The following is a 13,143-nucleotide window of genomic DNA, read 5'->3' on the forward strand; positions in this document are numbered from 1 at the left end:
CTATCACCATTTTTATAATTTAATGATAGGTTATTAAAGTTAGTGTTTTAAAGTAAATTTTGGTAATAGGGATTTATTATTATTTTCATTATTTCCTTACCTTTATGTTTGTGGCTGACGTCATCTTGGTCATATGATCACAGCAGATGCACTATTTTAGGTTGCACAGCGCGATGACGTAAATGAGGCCAGTTGAAGCACATAGTGATTGTGTGAAATCGCCGGCAGTCGCCTTTTCTGAGCGCTCCACATCTGAGATGCCCGATCGTTGGTTGGAGGCACTGGACGAGTGAGGCCGGAGTTGCGGTACCCTTGTGGTGATGCAGGTGTGAATTTGTTCTTTATATATGCTATTCTTTGACTGTTACCTGTTTCACCTAGCACCGCCGATGGGACCTATTTGTACAAGTATACCTGTTTGATGTATACCTCCAGTATGTATCCTTTTTAGAATAGACCCTATGTTTGCTAGCAGTGCCACTTTTTTCTGTCTTTACAATTGTTTCTCCCTCTTTATATATTGATTCCTTTTGTATTTATTCCTTGTGCATTTTATATTGTTTCAATAAGTATTTTAAAGTTTATGTGCAAACCTTTGTATGCACGCGGGTGTGCATAGACCCGCTTGTTGTGCATGATGTTTTATATTGGAAAGACGGAACGCCAATTGAGAGTGCGGTTCCGCGAACATCTATATTCTGTGAGGAAAGGAGGAGGATCCCCCCGTTTTGTTAAACACATGCAAGAAGTGCACAAGGGAGACTGAGAATTTGAAGTTTGGCAGCTTGATGAGTATTGATAATGGTCCGAGAAAAGTAGATGGGAGGCGGGCTTTGCTGCGAGCTAAGGCGCATTGGATCTTAACATTGCATGCGCAGGGCCCAACGGGGCTTAATGATAGACTGGATCTATCACCATTTTTATAATTTAATGATAGGTTATTAAAGTTAGTGTTTTAAAGTAAATTTTGGTAATAGGGATTTATTATTATTTTCATTATTTCCTTACCTTTATGTTTGTGGCTGACGTCATCTTGGTCATATGATCACAGCAGATGCACTATTTTAGGTTGCACAGCACGATGACGTAAATGAGGCCAGTTGAAGCACATAGTGATTGTGTGAAATCGCCGGCAGTCGCCTTTTCTGAGCGCTCCACATCTGAGATGCCCGATCGTTGGTTGGAGGCACTGGACGAGTGAGGCCGGAGTTGCGGTACCCTTGTGGTGATGCAGGTGTGAATTTGTTCTTTATATATGCTATTCTTTGACTGTTACCTGTTTCACCTAGCACCGCCGATGGGACCTATTTGAACAAGTATACCTGTTTGATGTATACCTCCAGTATGTATCCTTTTTAGAATAGACCCTATGTTTGCTAGCAGTGCCACTTTTTTCTGTCTTTACAATTGTTTCTCCCTCTTTATATATTGATTCCTTTTGTATTTATTCCTTGTGCATTTTATATTGTTTCAATAAGTATTTTAAAGTTTATGTGCAAACCTTTGTATGCACGCGGGTGTGCATAGACCCGCTTGTTGTGCATCCAGCAGACATGCATCTATTATTCCACTGCTTGTGGTCTTTAGTAAAATAAAAACATATAAATAAAATAAATAATAAATTAAAAATTAAAATATAAAAAAACAAATATGAATAAAGATAATGTGAATATATATACAAATTATAAAAATATAAATACAAATATAATAAAAAATATTCATAGGCAGTGAACGTGGATGCATGACTGCTGTATTTTGCACACATGGGTGTGTATACTATTTGTATGGTGGTATATCACTGAGTGAAGCCTTTGTGGGTGTGCACACTGGGAGACTCACAATCGCTGCACTCCTTATGGTAAAAGTATCTTTTTTTAAAAAAATGTAATGTCAAGAAATGGTTAATTTCAATAAGCTCCCCCTCACATGTACCTGTCATGCCTGATGAATTGTTGGACACCTGAATAAACCTGCCTGTTTTAACCTCATGCCTCTGGTCCTGGTCAGCGCCGTCTAAACCCATCTAGGAAGTCCGCTTTTCATTACAACTCTGGAAGTCAGCTTGGAAGTCCGCTCTTCACTACAACTCTGAGGGGACAGTCAGTCAGAATACACATTGATATCAATGACCTTCTCTGTTGTTATTCTTTTTCTTTTTTTCTTTATCTGGTCCAGATGCCAGGATTTCTTCCAGCTACATCTTCCTCTGCAGAGTCTGATGTTTGGAAATCATTGATTCCTCACTTTGTCAGTAGATCCTCATCCTCTAAATGAAGACAATAATCATTATAACTGTATGTATTGTCTGTTATGTATTGTCTGTTATGTGTGTCTAGTGCCACCAGATGGTTCTGTAACTGGAAAGTTCTGAAATAGTATAGAAATGTCAGTTATTTTAATCCATGTTGTCACATATGTAAAAACGGGTTGGTTTTTAGTTCAGTGTCCATTTTGTTTGACCAGTAACATTTTACCCGCAGTCTAGAGTCACTACTAAGAGACAGACTTGTGTGTGGTGTGAGAGAAGAGGCCCTTCAGAGGAAATTACGAGCCAATCAAAACGTAACCTTCACTACAGCTCAGGAGGAGGTGCTCGCTTATGGAGCATCATTTCTTCATTCAAGCGATGTACAGAAGTCTTCTGGTAATGTACATAATCCAAATTTAAATATGCAGCATAATAGAGCGCTCAGTGCTACATCAGCTCCACAAAATGGACGCTGCTTCAGCTGTGGTGAAAATCACATACGTGATCATTTAACCCCTTAAAGGGGTACTCCAGTGCCATAAAGTTAAACATATTTGTAAATTACTTCTATTAAAAAATCGTAATCATTCCAGTACTTATTAGCTGCTGAATACTATAGAGGAAATACTTTTCTTTTTGGAATATCATGAACACAGTGCTCTCTGCTGACATTTCTGTCCAGAGCAGGAGAAAATTCCCATAGCAAACATATGCTGCTCTGGACAGTTCCTAAAATGGACAGACATGTCAGCAGAGAGCACTGTGTTCCAAAAAGAAAATAATTTCCTCTGTAGTATTCAGCAGCTAATAAATACTGGAAGGATTAAGATGTTTTAATAGAAGTCATTTGCAAATCTGTTTAACTTTCTGGCACCAGTTGATTTAAAAAAAAAAGTACCCTTAACGACGGCGGGCGTATCCATACGCCCCCGTTTTAAAGTCCTTAAGGACTGAGGGCGTATGGATACGCTCGTGGGAATTCCGGTCCCCGACGCGGGGTCCGGACCGGGAAGCCTGCTGATATTGTTCAGCAGGCATCCCGGCATATCGCCCAGGGGGGTCCTGAGGTCCCCCCATATCGGCGATCACAGCAAATCGCTGGTCGATTCAGACCAGCGATTTTCTGCGATTCCGTTGCCCGCCGCTCACCGGGCGGGGATTGTAGCCGGATGCCTGCTGAAATCATTCAGCAGGCCTCCCGGCAGTGTGCCGAGGGGGATCCTGAGGATCCCCCATACCAGCGATCGCAGCAGATCGCCGGTAAATACTAACCGGCGGTCTGCTGCGGTTCCGGGTCATCTGGGACACGTAGTACCTGCGTTTTTTGTGGTGAAGTCGCTTTTTTGGATTATAGCGTCTTTTTTTATTTTCTTTTTTGCACCTATAGTCGGTCCAGCGATCTATCACTGATCAGCGTTTTTCCTTTTTTTTTTTTGTTCCGGCAGGTGCTTTTTTTCGGGTTTTAATCGTTATTTTATTTTTCGGGTTTTTTGTATGGGGGTCTGTGTACGTGCCACCAACCACTGTTCTGGGCTGAGTGGCCAGACCCTCCACTGACTTCTGCGCCCCTTGCCACCACCAAGCGCTAATCAGTGTGCACACCACTGATTAGGTGAACGCTTTTTTTTTGGTGCAGGTTTTTTTGCGTTAGAAGTCTTTTTTTTCTTTTCTTTTTTTTTTTAAAGTTTCTTTTTCTTTTTTTAGTTTAGTTTTATTTTATATTTTTGTTCTTAGGGCGGGTTAGTTAGGTTAGGTTAGGGCGGGTTAGGGAGGTAGTATCGCACCACACCACACGCAGCACATACACCGATAACGTTTTTCCCCCACATATACACTTCACCCCCCATTAGAGTAGGGAAATGGCCCGCAGAGCGCTTTCAGCGGAAGAGGCATATGCCATACTTGCCTCTGACTCTGAAAGCATCTCAGAGGACGAGGAAGAACCCACCTTCCTTATTTCCTTGTCCTCCTCATTATGTAGTTCTGATGATGAGCCACCAAGGCGGCGGAGACGCCGCCAAGCGGGTCTGCGAATCTCCTCTGCTCCTGACCCTGTGCCCCATGCTAGTATGAGTCCCCCTGGCGCTCATACTAGTCAAGCCCCCCGGCCAAGTTCACTGGTGCCCCGTACCGGAGAACTTGTCTGGAATCAGCCAGCGGAACACGTGCCCGTGATTCCTGAGTTTGTTGGCGACTCAGGAATCAAGATTGATATCGTCGGGTTCACTGAAATGGACTATTTCAGTTTTTTTTTCAGTGACGACTTTGTCAATCTGATGGTTGACCAGACGAATCTGTACGCCCAACAGTTCGTCGCTGCAAACCCGGGCTCATTTTTAGCTATACCCAATGAGTGGTACCCAGTCAATGCGGCCGAAATGAGGACCTTTTGGGGCCTCGTGTTGCATATGGGTCTAGTTAAAAAGCCTAGTGTCAGGCAATACTGGAGTGGGGACGTCTTTTACCAAACCCCGCTCTACAGTATGGCCACGGCACATCCCCGGTTTGAGGCCATTCGGAAATGTTTGCATTATGCTGATAATGCGGCATGTCCCCCCCCCCCCCCGAACTGATCCTGCGTTCGATCATCAATCACTTCGGGACCAAATTTTGGGAGGCCTATGTCCTGGGGCTATTGATGAGTCTCTCTTCAGCTTTAAGGGGAGACTCAGCTTCCGGCAATACATTCCTACCAAGCGAGCGCGGTATGGCGAGAAGATGTATAAACTTTGCGAGAGTACCTCAGGGTACACTTGCAAGTTTATATAGTGTATGAGGGACGAGATTCCCGCATTGAACCCTCAGAATGTTCCCCCACTCTGGGTGTTAGTGGGAAAATCGTTTGGGGCCTTTTGCACCCATTGCTAGATAAAGGTTAACACCTTTATGTGGATAACTTTTATAATAGTATCCCTCTCTTCACATCCCTCGCCACCAGATCCATGGTCGCTTGTGGGACAGTCTGGAAGAATCAAAGAGGCCTTCCGCCCCATCCCCTGCACGCTCCTATCCCCCGGGGTGAGTCCCGTGCCTTTTTCCATGAAAACCTGTTGCTGGTCAGGTATAAGGACAAGAGGGATGTTCTTATGCTCACCACAATTCATGGCAGCGAGGTACCGCGGGACCGGTCCTCAAGCCCGATTGTATTCTGGACTACAATCGGTATATGGGGGGAGTTGATTTTTCTGATCAAGTCCACAAGCCATATGATGCCATGCGGAAAACACGGACAAGGTACAAAAAAGTTGCGGTCTAAATGATACAGGTTGCCATGTACAACTCTTTTGTACTGTCCCAGTACGCTGGCAACACAGGGACATTCCTGCAGTTTCAAGAAGTAGTTCTAAAGGCCCTCATCTATGGTGGCCACCAAGGAGCAGGTCAGAGCACCTCTGGAACTGTGGGCCCCCCGATCATCCCCGGCCAACACTTTTCAGGTGAGGTCCCCCACACTGGAAAGAAGGGACGATCCCAGAAAAAATGCAGAGTGTGTCACAGGAGGGGGATTTGGAAGGACACCACCACTCAGTGTGACAATTGCCACGATCATTTGGGCCTCTGCATTAAAAACTGCTTCAGGGAGTATCACACTTCCATGGAGCACTAAATCTTTAATCCTTTTCCCTAATTTTAATTCCCCAGAATTAGACTCCAATGTACCAGTCTAGAGTACATTGTCTTCCAAATTTTAAAACCAAAACACCCCCCCCCCCCAAAAAAAAAATATCCCCAAACCTTTTTCCCAATAGCCCTGATATCTTTTTTTCCCCCCCAAAAAATGGGTCATGGGACACAGAGTCAACAGCACTGGGGATTTGCAGTTGCCTCAAATGCGCAGCGCTCTCTCCCCACCTGAGCAGGGTGCGCATTTGAGGTAACAGAATAGGGACGGCCACACACATCACATTCCAAGAATGATAACTCAGAGCATAGGGTTTGGGGCGGGCATCATTTTTACTTTCGGCTATACTCTGGGTCATCATTCTAGGAATTGGTATATCAATATTAAAATTGCAATTTTCATTCCCACCCCCCCCCCCATAGTACACTTCATCCATTCCTGGAAAATAAATTTAGGGAACACCCGTTTGTTCAAAATCTCCTCTTGACCCCTATACACCTTCCCTAGGGGGTTTACTGTTTGTAATAGGCTCACATGTGTGTGCTCCTATCTTGTATTTTCCTCTGAATGTATGTAACTGTTAGGTCTGAAAGAAACATCGGCCTCCAATGCGAAGAATTCTCGCTCATGAGCTCTGTCGTATTTCCAGGCGACAATTCGGAGTCACATGTTACTTCCCAGAAAGATGAAGCAGAGTATAAATTGCAGGTTAACAGGTAAAAAATTGCAATTTTAAAAAGCTACCCTTCATCCATTCCTGGAAGATAAATTTAGGAAACACCCGTGCGTTTAAAATGTCCTCTTTACACCTACACCCATTCCTCAGGGTGTGTACTTTCTGTAATGGTGTCACATTTGGGTGTTTCATGTTTGTATTCTCCTCTGTATGTATGTAACCGTCAGCTACTGATATGCCATAGGCCTCAAATGCAAACAGACCTGTATGACTTCTGAGCCTTGTTGTGCACCCGCCCAACACGTTACCCCATATGTGGATGTATTTTCATAGTCAGGGGAAAGCCCTCCAAAATTTGTAACCCAATTACTCCAATTACCCCTTGTGAAAATGTAAAAATTTGGGTAACCCTAGCATTTTAGGGTAAAAAAATCAAACTTTTCATTTTACAGCCCACTGTTCAAAAGACCTGTGAGGAGTACTCACTGTACCCCTTGTTACCTTCCTTGAGGGGTGTAGTTTCAAAATTGTGGTCACTTGCCGGGGTTTTTTATTTTTTTATTTTATGTCAGAACCTCAACCATTGCAGTGCAAAGCACCACTTTAGGCCTCAAATCTCATTGGTGCTGTCTCACTCCTAAGCCCTGTTTTGCACCCGCATAGTGCTTTACTGCCATATATGGGGTGTATCCTTATTCTGGAGAAATTGGGCTACAAATTTTGTGGAGCTTTTTTTCTATTACTACTTGTGAAACTATAAAATTTTTGGTTAATACCAGCAATTTAGTATGAAAAATACAAATTCTCACTTTTACTGCCCACTGTTTTAAAAACCTATGAGGTGTAAGTACTCACTGTAACCCTTGTTACGTTCCTGGAGGGGTCTAGTTTCCAAAATAGTCTCACATATGGGGGGTTTCTGCTGTTCTGGCTCCATGGGAGGTTTGAAACTGCACATGACCCCAGACTTCAATTTCAGAAAAATTCTCTCTTCAAAAGACCAATGGCGCTCCTTCTGTTCTGAGACCTGTAGTGCGCCAGCAGAGACCTTACCATCCACATATGGGGCATTGCCACGAACCGGCAGTACTGGTAGTGGATCCTCTAGACCAGAGAGGTGATGGCACGGGCCGTACCAGGGGAACGGAGTCTAAGGAACTACTGGTCTTCACCAGGGCCCGCCGCAAAGCGGGATGGACTTGCTGCGGCAGGTAGCCCCAAGGTCGTTCCCCCAATAGCGGCTCGACCTCTTTGGCAGCTGATATGGCGAAGTACACAGGGAGCAGGCAAAGGCATAGTCGGACGTAGCAGAGGTCAGAGCAGGCGGCAAGGGTTCACTGGTGAGAAGACGGTAGCAACGGGTTCGGCAACAGGCAAGGAAATACAGGCTACAAGGAATGCTTTCTCAAAGGCACAAGGCACAAAGATCCGGCAAGGGCAGGAAGGGGCAGGCAATTTTTATATGGAAGGAGCAGGGGTCATTAGCCAGCGCACCAATCAATGGTGCGCTAGCCCTTTAAATTTACTGAAGGTGGAGCGCGCGCCCTAGAGAGCGGGGCCGCGCGCGCAGGGAACGAGGCACCAGGTAAGGTGGACTGGGACGCGGCGCATGAGCGGGGACCAGCCGCCACGGCAGTCACGTCCCCGACACAAGGGATCCCGTGCTCCCGGTCAGTGTGTCTGAGCGGGGGGCACCGGGATCCCGAGGAGAGGGGGCGAGAAAGCAGGCGCTCCGGTCCAGAGGCGGGGACCGGAGCGCTTGCTGTGACAGTACCCCCCCCTTAGGTCTCCCCCTCTTTTTGGTACCCAGATACCTAAGGATGAGGCTGCGGTCCAATTTATTCTCCTCAGGCTCCCAGGATCTCTCCTCAGGCCCGCAACCCTCCCAATCAACCAAAAAAAATCTTTTCCCCCGAGAGACCTTGGTCGACAAGATTTCCTTGACCGAGAATATATCAGAGGTGCCGGCGACCGGGGTGGGAGAAGAAAGCTTGGGAGAAAAGCGGTTAAAGACAGCAGGTTTAAGAAGGGAGACATGGAAAGAGTTATGGATTCGGAGGTAGGGAGGAAGATGAAGTTGATAAGAGACTTGATTAATACGACTCTTGATTCTATAGGGACCCAAGTAACGAGGACCCAATTTGTAACTCGGGACCCTAAATCGGATGTACTTAGAGGAAAGCCATACTTTGTCACCCGGGCGGAAATCCGGAGGAGCCCTGCGTCTCTTGTCAACTTGAAGTTTCATACGGGAGGAAGCCTTGAGGAGAGCAGTGTGAGTCTCTCGCCAGATGGAGGAAAAATCCTGTACCAGTGTCAACGGCAGGCACGGAAGAAGGAGTGGGATACCGTGGCAGAGGTGGAAGAGGATGACGGCCAAAAACTACAAAGAAAGGAGACTTGTTGGAAGCAGAAGATTGTTTGTAGTTATAGGAGAACTCCGCCCAGGGAAGTAGATCCGCCCAATCGTCATGGCGTGAGGATACAAAGTGACGCAGATAGTTCCCCAAAATTTGGTTCACCCGTTCCACTTGGCCGTTCGACTGTGGGTAGTAAGAAGAGGAAAAGTCCAACTTGATCCCGAGCTGACCACATAGGGCTTTGGAGACAAACTGCAGCCCACGATCTGAGACAATATGTTTGGGTAGGCCATGGAGGTGGAAGATGTGTTGAAAGAACTGTTTGGCCAACTCGGTTGCAGAGGGAAGGCTGGGCAGGGGCACAAAGTGAGCCATCTTGGAGAAGCGGTCTACGACGACCCAAATAACGAACTTGCCATGGGAGGAGGGAAGATCTGTAACAAAGTCCATGGCGATATGAGACCAAGGAATTTCTGGAACAGGTAGAGGTAAGAGGAGGCCTGCAGGTCTCAGGCGAGGCAATTTATCCCTGGCACAAATCATACAGGCTTGGACGAAATCCGAGACATCTTTTTCAAGAGAAGGCCACCAGTACCTTTGCGAGATTAGTTGGAGAGATTTTTGCACCCCAGGATGACCAGCGAAATGAGAAGTGTGGCCCCACTTGAGAATTTGCACCCGGTGACGTGGAGATACGTAGGATTTACCAGGAGGAAGATGGCTCAGGTCCACAGGAGTGACGGCAATAAGACGTTCTCGAGGGATAATATGTTGAGGTGTTTACCCTTTTAGGAACTGTCCAGAGCAGCATATGTTTTCTATGGGGATTTTCTTCTACTCTGGACAGTTCTTAAAATGGACAGAGATGTCAGCAGAGAGCACTGTGGTCATGATGTCAGCAGAGAGCTCTGTGTTCCAAAAAGAAAATAATTTACTCTGTTGTATTCAGCAGCTAATAAGTACTGGAAGGATTAAGGATTAAGATTTTTTAATAGAAGTAGTTTACAAATCTGTTTAACTTTCTGGCACCAGTTGATTAAAAAAAAAAAAAAAAGTTTTCCACCGGAGTACCCCTTTAAAATAAAAACGGCTGCATAGTCTAAAATCACCTCAGTTCAAGTCGCTCTTTCCAGCCATTATGTCTGGAGAGCTTCAGATGAGTTGTAGTTTAACAGCTGGAGCCTCAAATTTCAAGTTTCATCCATCATTACTGCAAAACTTAGAAGTGACTACAGCACTGATGGGGCAGTCATGAAAATATACAATGATAAAATTACTCACGGAAGAAGTCTTCTCTATTGTTGTTCCTTTTCTTTTCTTCATCATCTGGTCCAGATGCCATGTCTTCTTCCAGCTACATCTTCCACTGTAAAGTGCAACGCCAGGACATCATTGGTTCCATACTTTGCCAGCCGATTCTTATCCTCTGTATTAAGACAACAATCATTATAACCCTGCCAGACACTGTGCTTCCTAATTATAATATTGCCAGACCTTGTGCCCCCTGTATAATATACTGTCAAACACAATGCGCTCTGAAAATAATACTACCACACACTATGTCTTCAGACCCCTAAGTCCCCCCAGACCCATCTTTTCCCTCATCCTTCAAACTCCTAAGGTCTTGTCCACACTGTGGACATTGAGCCAGCAGAATGTCTGCTTGCAACAGTTCCTGCCTAAGTCATTGGTCGTAGGACCGCTCAGACATGCACCCTCTCACAAAAGGCAATGCTGTACAGCGAAATTCCGCCCACATAATAAACATTTTCATTCTTTGGGTGAACGTCCATTACACTGCCAGATTTCTGCTATGACAATTCCATAGTGTGCACAGAGCAGCAGATTCCCATTGAAAACAAGTGGAATTCTTCTGGCAGAAGTTCATAGTGTGGACGAGCCCTAATTCCCACAGACTCCTCTGACATAGTGGGATGGTCCTGACAGCTATCAGCTGGGACCCGTGGCTAATCAGCAATTGTGGTGATGCCAAGCATTAACCCTTTAGACGCCGGGATCTAAGTTGATTGTGGCATCTAAATTGTGATAAAAAAATTATCCCAGCTTCTTAGTGGAGCTAATCAGGACCACCACGGTGCATGTAATAGTCCCCTATGGCAGCTAAAAAAATAGTGTAAATAAAGTTAAAATGTGAATTAACCCCTTCCCTAATATAAAAATATTCCTCTTTTCCTATAAAAAAATATGTAAACAAAAATAAATATAAGCATACACCACTTGCGTAAATGTCTGAACTATAAAAATATAAGGTTAATTAAACCACACGGACAATGGAGTAAACGTAAAAAAAACACCAAAGTCCAGAATTGTGTTTTTTTGGTCACTTTATATATCTTTAAAAAATGTATAAAAAGTGTAGTAAAACTACAGATCACGGCACAGAAAATGAGGGCTCACACTTCCCCATATATGGAAAAAAAAAAGTAGGGGTCAGAAAAGAATGATTTTATACAAATTTATACAAATAAATAAATTATGAAACCTACTGTATATAAATTAATGGTATGGACCTACAGAATGAGGATAAGGTGTCATTTTTTACTTAAAAGTGCACTGCATAGAAACGGAAGCCCCCAAAAGTTACAAAATGGCAGGGTGTTTTTATTTTATAAATTACAACTTTTTGTAAGGCAATTAATATGCTTAAAATTTCGATTTCTGATCCCTATAACACTTTTATTTTTCCGTATACGGGGATGTGTGATGACTTTTTTTTAGCCGTGATCTGTAGTTTTTATCAGTACCATTTATTTTTATTAATTTAGTTTTTTTTTTACATATGAAGTTACCAAAAATCGGCAATTCTGGACTTTGATATTTTTATTTACTTTAATACCATTGGCCGTGCAGTCATATTTTAATAGTTCAGACATTATGCATGCGGCGACACCTCATTTGTTAATTTTTGTTTACATTATTTTAATGGGAAAAGGGGGTTGAGGTAAACTTTTATTAGTGTGGGGCTTATTCACTTTTATTAAAAATTATTTTACTCACTATTTTAGCACTAGTTTTGGGTCAGCTGCAGAACCATAGGCTGTGTCAGGGTAGTTCCTAACTACAACTCCAAGCATGCCCTGATACACTCTATGGCAGTGTTTCCCAACCCAGTCCCCAAGGCACACCAACATTCCGGGTTTTTTCAGTTACTCCATTGGAATAGAACAGGGAAAAATTTAAATCCTGGACTGTTGGTGTGCCTTGAGGACTGGGTTGGGAAACACTGCTCTATGGATCTGCAGCTGACCCAAAACAAAACTACAGCTCCCTGCATGTTGCACTATGTAGTAGAATAGTATAGGTTATGGTGCAACATGCTGGGAGTTGTAGTTTTAGGTCAACTGTAGAGCCATAGACTGTGTTAAGAAATGATGGGAGTTGCATTTCCTAACCACAACACCCAGCATGCCCTGATACAGCGTAGGCAGGAAGTCATTAGCAGGAATTACTCACAATTTTAAGTTCCAGTAGTAGTCCAGGCTCCTCTTCAGTGTGATGTCTCCCTGGTAACAGCACATGCGTCTGGCACCAAAACGGGGGGGGGCTGGTGGGCTGTAGTGCTGCACTGGGCAGCAGTGGGCCCCCCTCAGGCTCGGACCACCAGTGGGCCCCCTCAGGTTCAGGCCTCCAGTGGGCCCCCCCTCAGGCTCGGGCCTCCAGTCCGCCCCCTGCCACCCCACCGCCAGGCACAGCAGCGGTGAGGCTCCGGTGGCCGTAGAAAGGTTCCCCTCCTGCACGGAGTGCAGCACAGGCATGAACATGCTGGTGACGTCACGCGCTGGACATCTGCTGCCTTAAAGCAGCAGTGTCCCTGCCCCAGCTCACTATGCAATGGGCAGCTGTGAGTACACCCTTAAGAATGGCCAAAGAAGGGGGCCTCGCAGGGGGAGGGGAAATGGAGGGGAACATTTTTTTTTCTTTAATGAATTGTTTTGGAAGCGGGCCCCCTTTCTTTCCTGGCCGTGCGGGGCCTGGAGCAGGAGCTCCATGAGCTCCAATGATGATCCTGCCCTGGGTGTAAGTACTCACTGTAACCCTTGTTACGTTCCTGGAGGGGTCTAGTTTCCAAAATGGTGTCACGTTTGAGGGGTTTCTGCTGTTCTGGCTCCATGGGAGGTTGAAAATGCACATGACCCCCGACTTCAATTTCAGCAAAATTCTCTCTTCAAAAGACCAATGGTGCTCCTTCTGTTCTGAGACCTGTAGTGTGACAGCA

This window comes from Hyla sarda, chromosome 8, assembly GCF_029499605.1.
Source record: "Hyla sarda isolate aHylSar1 chromosome 8, aHylSar1.hap1, whole genome shotgun sequence".
Lineage (NCBI taxonomy): Eukaryota > Metazoa > Chordata > Amphibia > Anura > Hylidae > Hyla > Hyla sarda.